At 48.3% G+C, this 9,524-nt stretch overlaps 1 pseudogene; it reads left to right on the forward strand.

The window, feature by feature from the left end:
- The first annotated feature begins 820 nt into the window (after positions 1-820).
- LOC121451086 lies at positions 821-1,840 on the forward strand (annotated as a pseudogene).
- Positions 1,841-9,524: the final 7,684 nt, after the last annotated feature.

Genomic DNA, 9,524 nt, shown 5'->3' on the forward strand with positions numbered 1-9,524 from the left:
GTGATTTGATGTCCACAAAAGACTTCTTTGGAGAATTCAATGATCTGATTAAAAAAGTAGTTGTGGGGCCAGGTGTCCATCTCTCGAAACACACCGGCCAAAGCCCCATCTTCAGTCAGTCTGTCCCAGAGGGGACCGATTTCCTCCTTTATTCTTAGAAACACATTTCAAAATGCCTAAATAATGGATAGACTTGAAAATGCAGACAGACAGGAACTTGAAAATTAAAATGTCTTTTAATAGCCTGCCTCCCAGAGAGAAGGCTCTGAGCTGGGGTGACAGTTTTGGACTTACTAAAGTAGAACTAGACACCCAGAAAAGTCCTGGACCATGACCCCATTGCCTGCCCCCAAGCAGAGTTAAACATTGGCCAAGGCATGCGTAATGACACAGGCTTGAAGTCTCTGTTAGCTGGGAGCCCGAGGCAGGAGGACTGAAAGTTCAAGACCAGTTTGGGCAACTTTGACCTATCTCAAAAAGTAGTGAATGGGCTAGGGGTGTGTAGCTCAGTGGGCCAGTGCTTATCCAGCATTCACATGGTAATCCAAAGGTTTAATCCCCAGCACTAAATAAACAAAACAGCCATGCAACCAAACAAGAAACCCACCCCATTTGATGGACACATCCCAACTGATTTTAATTATTTTTCTGACAAAAGTATATTTCTATGTCATGTTTTTTAACTTCAACTAATAAATTGATACCTGCACATGATGAATAATTCACAGAATACTCAAGGGAACAGAATGAAAAATGAATTTGGCTCTTCCTCTGGGTCCCATATTGAACTCAAGTGGGAAGGGGCGAGTCTGGTCTCAAAATGGAGGGCCACAATCCAAAGGAACCAGAACAACTGAGGAAGCTGTTTATTGGTGGTCTGAGCTTTGAAGCCTCAGATGATAGCGTAAGAGAACATTTTGAGAAATTGGGCACACTTGCAGACTGTGTGGTAAGGAGAGATTCCCCAAACAAAACGTTCCAGGGGCTTGGGTTTTGTGACCTACTCTTGTGTGGAAGAGAAGGATGCTGCAGTATGTGCTAGGCCACAAGAGGTTGAATGGGGCATGTCGGGGAACCAAGGGCTGTTTCTAGAGAGGATTCTGTAGAGCCTGGTGCCCATTTAATGGTGAAGAAAATGTTTGTTGGTGGAGTTAAAGAAGAGGCAGAAGACTAGAATCTGAGAGACTACTTTGAAAGTATGTTAAGATTGAAACCATAGAAGTTATAGAAGCCAGGCAGAGTGGGAAAAAGAGGATTTGCTTTTGTAGCTTTTGATGATCAGACACAGTTGATAACTTGTTGTTCAGAAAAACCACACTGCTAATGGGCATGATTGTGAAGTGAAAAAGGCCCTTCCCAAAGAAGAGATGCAGTCTGCAGGGTCACAGAGAGGTCGTAGGGTGGATCTGGCAATTTTCTGGGTCGTGGAGGAAACTTTGGAGGTGGTGAAGGTAATTTTGGTTGTGAAAACTTTGGTGGAGGCCATAGTGGTGGAGGTGGTGGCAGCAGAGCTAGTTATGGAGGTGGTGATGGTGGCGAGAATGGTGTGGTCCTGGTTACAGCGGTAGAGAAGGCTATGGTGGTGGTGGATCAGGGCATGAAACCAAGTGGTGGCGGTGGAGGAGAATTTGATGGTTACAGAGAAGGAGGAAACTTTGGTGGAGGTAACTATGATGGTGGTGGCAACGATAATGACTTTGGGAATTATAGTGGACAACAGCAATCAAATTATGGCACCATTAAAGGGGGCAGTTTTGGTAGAAGAAGCTCAGGCAGTCCCTGTGGTGGTGGCTATGAATCTGGTGGTGGAAGTGGTGGATATGGTAGCCAAAGGTTTTAAAAGAACAGCAGAAAAGGGCTGCGGATCTTAGCAGGAGAGAGCGCAAGGAGTTGTCAGGAAAGCTGCAGGTTACGCTGAGACAGCCATCCTGAACACCTTAGAGGAACTGTAAAAACCTGCCCCAGAAGGAAATGGTGATGCATAGTCAGAAAAGTTACCACAGCTTAGCCAGGAGGCCCTTCTGCTCAGGACCGCCATAGCCACAGTCTGCAAAAGGTGCAGCTATTGATTAATGCAATGCAGTGTCCATTAGATGGACATTCCTAGCGTCTTTTTCTGTGGTAGCTTTGTCTTTGTCTTTTCAATAAATCAGGTAGTGGTATCAGGAATAAAAACTAAAGGAACTTTTAACTTCAAAAAAAAAAAAAAAGAAAAGAAAAATGAATTTGCCTCCCACCCTTGCTTGCCCTGACCGTTGCCCCCATCTCTGCCCCCACCCGTCATGTCCCTCTGAAGGGCTCACATTGCTCCTCCCCATAGTCTTTCTGAAGATGGGGAAGGTGCAGCCCCCCTACCGCATGGCTTCAAAGGCTCCCAGTGTAGGGAAGCGTCAGAACCATTTGCCCCACCTGGTGCTACTGGGCAACCAGGTGTTCACTAATAGTATTTAGTAATCACACTTCCAGTCTTTCCTCCAGCACTCGGTGGTGGGTTCCCTGGGCTGCCGATGCGGACATTTGAAAGGGTTTTATACCTCAAGCCGGGTGTGGGGGCACATGTCTGCAATCTAAGCACTTAGGAGGCTGAGTCAGGAAGATCATCACAGGTTGGAGGCCAGCCTGGGTTACTACCAAAACCCTCTTAATTAAACAAAACCCACGACAACTACATCTCATTGTCCTGTTGTCCTCCACCCTCAGTGTGTCATAACGGCACCAATACAACTCCACGCGTGATACTTACTCTCATCTGAACTTGCCAATCATGGATTATTTGTGATTTTGATGATTTTTAAAATGTTTTCTAGCTGGGAGCTGTAGCGCACACCTTTAAAGCCCAGCACTTGTGAGGCAGAAGCAGGTGGATCTCTGTGAGTCAGAGGCCAGCCTGGTCTACAGAGCAAGTTTCAGGATAGCCAGGGTTACGCAAAGAAACACTGTCTGGAAAAAACAAACAAAAAACAAAACAAAAAGCCCCACAAACAACAAAGCAAAACAATAAATAAATAAAAACAAAAAAGTCCCCCCGACTGGCAAGACAGTTCAGTGGGCAGAAACGTCTGCTGTGAAAGTCTGGCGACCTGCACTTGACCCCCCAGAGCTCTGCAAAGGCAGAAAGAGAGAACAGATATGACAAAGTTGATCTCTGACCGCCACATGTATGCTGTGGCGCATGTGTACCCTCACCCACAATAGTCAAATAAATAAATTAGATAGAACTTTCTCTTCCAGTTCACAGCTGTGTGAACCTGGAGTTCCCAGCCTAACCATTCCCGGTGTTTGACATGGGCTTCGTCTCTCGTGGGCTACGAATGCCTTGCCTAGTTGGTCATCTGCGATTGGGCTTGCTGCAGTGTTCCCAGGAAGCTATGAGATTTCTGGGCACATTGATGCCTGATCTCAAACGGTTTCTATCTCTTTGCTTGAGAAGCAAACAGAAGACACTGAAATGAAAGAGAAGACAGTAAGACCGATTACTGGCTTAAAGAAAGGCTTCGGTGGTAAGGCTCTGGAGCCGGTAAAGGGGCGACCCTGGCCATTCACAGCCTCCTTGGGCTCTACGCAGAGCCCCCTCCCCATCCCCGCTGTGCCTCGCCACCACCCTAGTGGCTTGCCCTGTGATCTCACTCAGAGCCTCGAGGCCAGCTCTGGGCTCGTGACATGCACTCATTACACAGGGACTTGTCAACTCACCTGCTCACTGGATACCTGTTTGAGAGTGGGTGTGGCTGGTGTCACGTACTATTCTGGGTCCTCAGGACTCTGCTGTGAGCAAGCACAAGTCCCTGTCCCGGGATGCAGATGACTTGGTGGAGAAGGGGGACTTGTGACTGCCGCTGTGGTGCAAGGGAACTGGATTGTGTGGCGTTAGGAAGGACTTTAGTGGCTGTTTAGTTGGATTTCATTACGAGCCATGATGGAAACCAAGGCTTGGGACAGGTGAAGGGACTAGCCGAGGCCACAGACCCAGTTGACATAAAGACTGAGCTAGCACTGAGGTCCATGAAGATCAAGGACACCTCCCAGGCACCAATTTTTACATGAGGGCGAACACATGCAAACCACAAGACCAAGACAGGTGGAGGGGACAACAGAGCAGAGATGGGGGCAATCCTATCTGGGAGGGACTTTGAGGCCGAGGTTGAGAGGAGACAGAATTTGGAAGCTATTTGCCCACTGACTGTGCTGTTTCTAGGACCTGAGAGGGAGAAAGACAGGATTCAGACATGGCCTGGAGAAAGGAGCTGCCATGTCCCGGGGTCATCAGACATGGTCCCTGAGGACCAGTTCGGCCCAGTACACCCTACCCATGCCACCTCCTACGGTCATAGTGGAATGTGGCCTGTGCGTTTGGCCCTCTTCTGGCCTTTTATACCATAAGGAGCCATTATTTTCAGGGACCTTGTCCTTCCTTTCCTCTCGGGATGTTTGGACACACGTGGCCTTTTTGATCTAAGCTTCTGAGGCACGAAACAGGAGACCCTTACCCCACAGCTTGATTGTAGGCTGAGAGGCATCCTGCTAAGGCCCCTGGGGCATCAAGGGGCGCCTGGTAGGGAGAGAACTAGACAGATGATCAGCAAGTCTACTGATCAATGGATTCATAAAAATAGTGCTGATGGTGTTTAGGGAGGATGCACAGGGAGGTTCAGACTTTCTTCCAGCAACTGCCTGTGCCCCCTGAGTACCCTACCCAGGCGAGTTATACCGGCCACACCCTCCTGACTTTTATCTTCATTCCTTAGAAGCTGGTCTCACTCTGCTTCCCAGCTTCTTCATCTAAAACCACCAGGCTCCCAGTTAATCCTGTATTCCCCACCTTTGACCTTCAGGTAGTGAAACCCTGATTTTTATGTAGATTTAGATGCTTTTGATCTGGGTGGGGTAGGGGAGGAGTGGGCAGGGGGAGCCTGTTGTGGAGCTCATGGGAGCCAGGCCTACCATGGGTGACACTCTGGATCTAGGAAGGGGATCACTGCTGTCCCTCTTCTTTTTTTTTTTAATTTATTTATTTATTAAGGATTTCTGCCTCGTCCCCACAACCGCTTCCCATTTCCCTCCCCCTCCCCCGATCAAGTCCCCCTCCCTCATCTGCTCGAAGAGCAATCAGGGTTCCCTGACCTGTGGGAAGCCCAAGGACTGCCCACCTCTATCCAGGTCTCGTAAGGTGAGCATTCAAACTGCCTAGGCTCCCACAAAGCCAGTACGTGCAGTAGGATCAAAAACCCACTGCAATTGTTCTTGAATTCTCAGTATTCCTCATTGTCCGCTATGTTCAGCTAGTCCGGATTTATCCCATGCTTTTTCAGACCTAGGCCAGCTGGCCTTGGTGAGATCCCAATAGAACATCCCCATTGTCTTAGTGTGTGGGTGCACCCCTCGTGGTCCTGAGTTCCTTGCTCGTGCTCCGTCTCCTTCTGCTCCTGATTTGGACCTTGAGATTTCTGTCCGGTGCTCCCGTGTGGGTCTCTGTCTCTGTCTCCTTTTATTGCCTGATGAAGGTTAATATTCCTGAGGATGCCTATGTGTTTGTCTTTGGATTCACCTTATTTAGCTTCTCTAGGAACATGAATTATAGGCTCAATGTCCTTTATTTATGGCTAGAAACCAAATATGAGTGAGTACATCCCATGTTCCTCTTTTTGTGTCTGGCTTACCTCACTCAGGATAGTGTTTTCTATTTCCATCCTGCTGTCCCTCTTCTTGGTGGTGGCAATGCTCCAACAGTGGTACACCCTGTCACCCATCTCCATCCCAACACAGTTTATTGATGCCTACTCTGATGGCTAATTTTGGTTGTCAATTTGGCTACACCTGGGAACGACTAAAACCCAAACATCCCAACATGCTTTTCTTGATTGTATCATCTGAGGTGAAAAGAGCCACCCTAAATCTGGGCCACACTTTCTGGTGGCAGCCTACCGAAAAGGATATGGAAGTGTAACAGGCCCCCAGGCCTTAGCATGACTGCTGCCATGTTAAAAGCACCATTATGACCTTAAAACCTAGCACGTAGGCCCCAACACCTGCCAAAATGGGAAGAAAGACCTAGTCTAACAAAGACCTAGTCTGTAGGTCCAAGGATGTCTGTAAATGTGCTAACCTTGTTTTCTGGCTTCTGTAGTTCTGCTTCTTGCAACTGAAGTGTGACAACCAGGACGTGGCTTTTGTGTATAAAAGACAGAGCTATGAGGATCAGGGCTGAATGGTTTGGGCAAGTTTCCCAGGCACTATCTGACTGGCAATAAATACTTTCTTTTTGGCTTTAAGAACGTCCATGTGAGTGGTCTCTGCTGGGCTTTCCTCAAGACAGAAGAAGGAAACTTTTGGGGTGTTTTTGCCTGCTTTCTCTCACTCTTGCTGGCAAGTTCAGCTGTCCTGCTGCTGGGGAATTCTTTCATTGGTATTAGAACCTACTTCTTTGGGATTCCAACATATTCCGAAGAACAACCAGCATCTGAGACATCCAGCCTTGTGGACTGAACAACTAACCACCAGATTCTTGGACTTTGGTTTGGGTGACAGCCATTGTTGGACTAGCCAGATCTCAACTTGTAAGTCACTCTGATAAATCCCCTTTTCATTTATATGTGTGTATGTATATGTATATTCACACACATATATGATATCTATATATGAAAAAATATATTCATTCTATTAGTTCTGTTCCACTAGAGGATTTTGACTGATGTAGTTATCGTGTGTATTATTCATTCCTGGTGACACCCTTGTATTCCTGTTCCCATACAGAGCCTCAGGGGGTTCTGCAATGTGTTCAGGGCTACTCTGAACCACGTTTGGTACCCAACTCTGTCCACCTCCAAGACCCATCCTCCCTGATATCCCAGTGCCTGCGCAGATGGCTGCTTCTCCATGCCAAGCAAAGGCTGCCTCTTAGCAGGGAGTATGCTCTTCCCCCAATGCCTCCCATTTCCTGAGAAGCCCCACCTGAATCTCCTAGGACACAAATCAGGGCTCTGACTTCTTTACCAGGGATTCCTGGTGTGAAAAGAATGGCTTCCTCAGATTTGAGGGAGCACATATTGTGAGGTTTCTGGGGGCACTCCAGATGGCCTGGGGGTACTCACTGCTGCCCCTTCCAAGCCCAGGAACTTCCAGTGGGACGCAGGTCAGAAAGGAAATACTCAGCAGCAGGCAGATGATGGGGTGCTCCACTGCCCTCATGCTTGCTACATAGCTGGTGTTGACTTTGGACTTCTGATTCTCCTGCCTCGATTCCAAAGTGCTGCAGTTAGAAGCTTGGGCCACTGTGCCCAGTTTACCAGCTGCTAGGGACTGAACCAGGGCTTTGTGTTCAATCTACCTAAGCAGTCTACCGAATGAGTAATGTCGCCAGCCTCTGGTCCCGCCTCTGAACACCCCACACTGGGATTCCATGTCAGTGCACATCCAGTCGCCACAGCAGCAATCTTCAAAATCCGGGTCTCCAGCATTGTGTGCTCTGCATTCCCCATGGAGATGGCACTGTGCAGCGTCCACATGGTCTACCCGTGTGCCTTCCGAGGATGCTCTGACCTTTCTCTACCCAGCATTTCCTTACTCTAGCTGTGCCTTCTGTTGCACATTTTGGATATCTCTCATTTGTTAAATAATATTTATTCCCTTCTCAGATCTTTGACGGAGTTGAAGATTATTTACTTGTAGTTACTCTCTACATTATTTAGACTCCTTGAGATAGAATGTCTAGCAAAACTTTTGTTCTCAATATTGTTTGTTATATTTATCATTTGTTATTGTTTATAGTTATATTTGGTTTAGTTCTGTCTTATTTAGACAAAAGGGAGAGATGTAGGGTTAAGCCAGCTTCTTTAGGGGGCGGGTTTGCCTCGGGCGAATGTATACTGATAAATTGAGCATGCGGGAGGCGGCTCTCCCTTTTCCTGCCTCCTGTGCTACGCAGGAACCTCGGTTCTGTAAGTTTATTTAACCATTAAAGCTGTATATATTCTTTAATATCTGCCTTGCCGCTACAGCCTTCCATGTCTTCCCAAGGTCCAAAGCTTTCCTGGGACTGTGGACTATGAATCATTCCTTTTTTCATGCAGACACGAGGTATTTACTAAGTCTCTAGGCAGAGTGCCCTGTGTGTAGGCTTTCAGTAGACTGCAAAGAGTAAGGACCCATCCTTATCCTTACTAAGATTTTAGCTTTAGGAAAAGGAAAACATGATCGCATGAATATAGACTTGTTTACCCCTGGGTTAGTGCTAGCAAGAATGCCATCATTGCCTGAGGGCCAGTACCATGTAGCACTCACACACTCTCAGAGGTCAGGGGAGGCTTCCTGGAGGAGGTGGCTCAGGTGCTGCTGAAGGACTGGGAGAGGCTGTCCTGCAAAGTGGCAGCAGGTGTGGGAAGAATGAGAGTTCCAGGTAACTCTGCCCCACGTGGCCTGCGCTGCCAGGAGCTTCTGGCTGGTTTTAGCCCCACTTCTGCCACCATGGCGGGAGGGGGGTGGGGAGAAGATACCCATGTGGCTGATTGGGGGCGTCTGGGGTCTGATGTAACACAACCCCTGTACGTGGACAGGAGTTGGCAGGAGGTCTGAGAATGAGGGTGGGAGTGAGGATGGGGGGTGGGCTCTGGACTCTCTTGGTATTGGAAGCCTGGCTCAGACTCAGACCCTTAGCCTGGCAGGTGAGGAAGCGGGTGAAGGAAGAGGCTTGAGAGGCTCAAGAGAAGGAGCTTGTTGTGGAGTGAAAAGGGTTTTTTGTTGTTGTTGATGCTGTTGTTTGATTGGTTGGTTTGGTTTTTTGAGACAGGCTTTCTCCGTATGTAGTAATAGGGAGCGGTGGGGCTGCATCCCCAACACCCCAGCTGCCTGCTAGCTTATGCCCGAAATAACAACACACAAACTGTATTCATTTAAACACTGCTTGGCCCATTTCTATCAAGCCTCTTTTAGGCTAACTCTCGCACCTGGACTAGCCCATTTCTAATATTCTATGTAGCACAGCTAGGTGTGCTTACCGGGAAGATTCTAGCCTACGTCCATCCTGGGTTGGAGTTTCATCGCGTGTGTCTGCCCAGGAGCCGGGAGCATGGCGTCTCTCTGAGGCGTCTGCCCCCGAGAGGAGAGCTGTGGAGTCTCTGAGCTCACTTCCTCTTTCTCCCAGCATTCTGTTCTGTTCACTCCACCCACCTATCTTCTAACCAATGAGGGCCAAGCAGTTTCTTTTTATTTAACCAATGACCTTCCTCCATCATCCCTGTAACCCTGGCTGTCCTGGAACTCACTCTGTAGACCAGGCTGGCCTTGTGCTCACAGAGTTTGCCTGCTAGGATTAAAGGTGTGCACCACCACCGCTTATTGGCAGTGAGAAAGGGCTTGTGGGAAATGAGAAGGGGCTTAAAGGAAATGAGATGGGGTGTCGAATGCAAGGACACAGCTCCTCTATGATTCCTGAGCGACAGAGGCATCTGGAAAGGGCCTAGCCCGTTATGTCCAGGGCAGGGCTGGGATGGGTGATAAGGCCAGAGTCGGCTGGAGAGTTCTGAAGCCAG

The sequence above is a fragment of the Microtus oregoni genome, unplaced genomic scaffold (genome assembly GCF_018167655.1).
Source record: "Microtus oregoni isolate MIOR12 unplaced genomic scaffold, Mior012 000007F_ref0000211, whole genome shotgun sequence".
In the NCBI taxonomy this organism is placed as follows: Eukaryota; Metazoa; Chordata; class Mammalia; order Rodentia; family Cricetidae; genus Microtus; species Microtus oregoni.